This window comes from Penaeus monodon, chromosome 22 (assembly GCF_015228065.2).
Source record: "Penaeus monodon isolate SGIC_2016 chromosome 22, NSTDA_Pmon_1, whole genome shotgun sequence".
Taxonomy (NCBI): Eukaryota; Metazoa; Arthropoda; class Malacostraca; order Decapoda; family Penaeidae; genus Penaeus; species Penaeus monodon.
In genome coordinates this window covers 10,066,384-10,066,900 of record NC_051407.1, presented here as the reverse complement: position 1 = coordinate 10,066,900, position 517 = coordinate 10,066,384, and positions in this window count along the sequence as shown.

Genomic DNA, 517 nt, shown 5'->3' with positions numbered 1-517 from the left:
GGAATGAGTGTGTATGTATGTATATCTGAGTCTCTTTAATTTATCGTGCGTCTGTTTTTTCTTTTCTTAGCGAATTGGATTTTTAAATAATATTGTGCGTATTGTGTATAGGTACAAAGGCGTGTAGAGATGTGTTTTTGTTTCTTATAGGTTAACTAGGATTTACTAATTGGACAATATGCTCTTTCGGGTTAGGTAATATGCAAATTTCCAAGGATGGGTCTCAGGTCCAGGCTTTGTTTTGTCACAATAATGAGTAGATTATGAAAATGTATTCCTCTTGATGGAATTACGTCGGCGTCACATGGAGATTATTTTTATTCAAACACAATACAGATGTTTACATGAAGCCATAATCGATTTATATATTCTTTACAGTGCAATAAGTAGATTTAAAGTTCGGGGGTATTAGGAAAACAGGAGGAAACAACGACATCGAATTAATAAAAAGGTCATTTAAAGTACGCCTGATAGCTTTGTCATACTACAGCTACTCCGTATGTATGTATGTATGTAT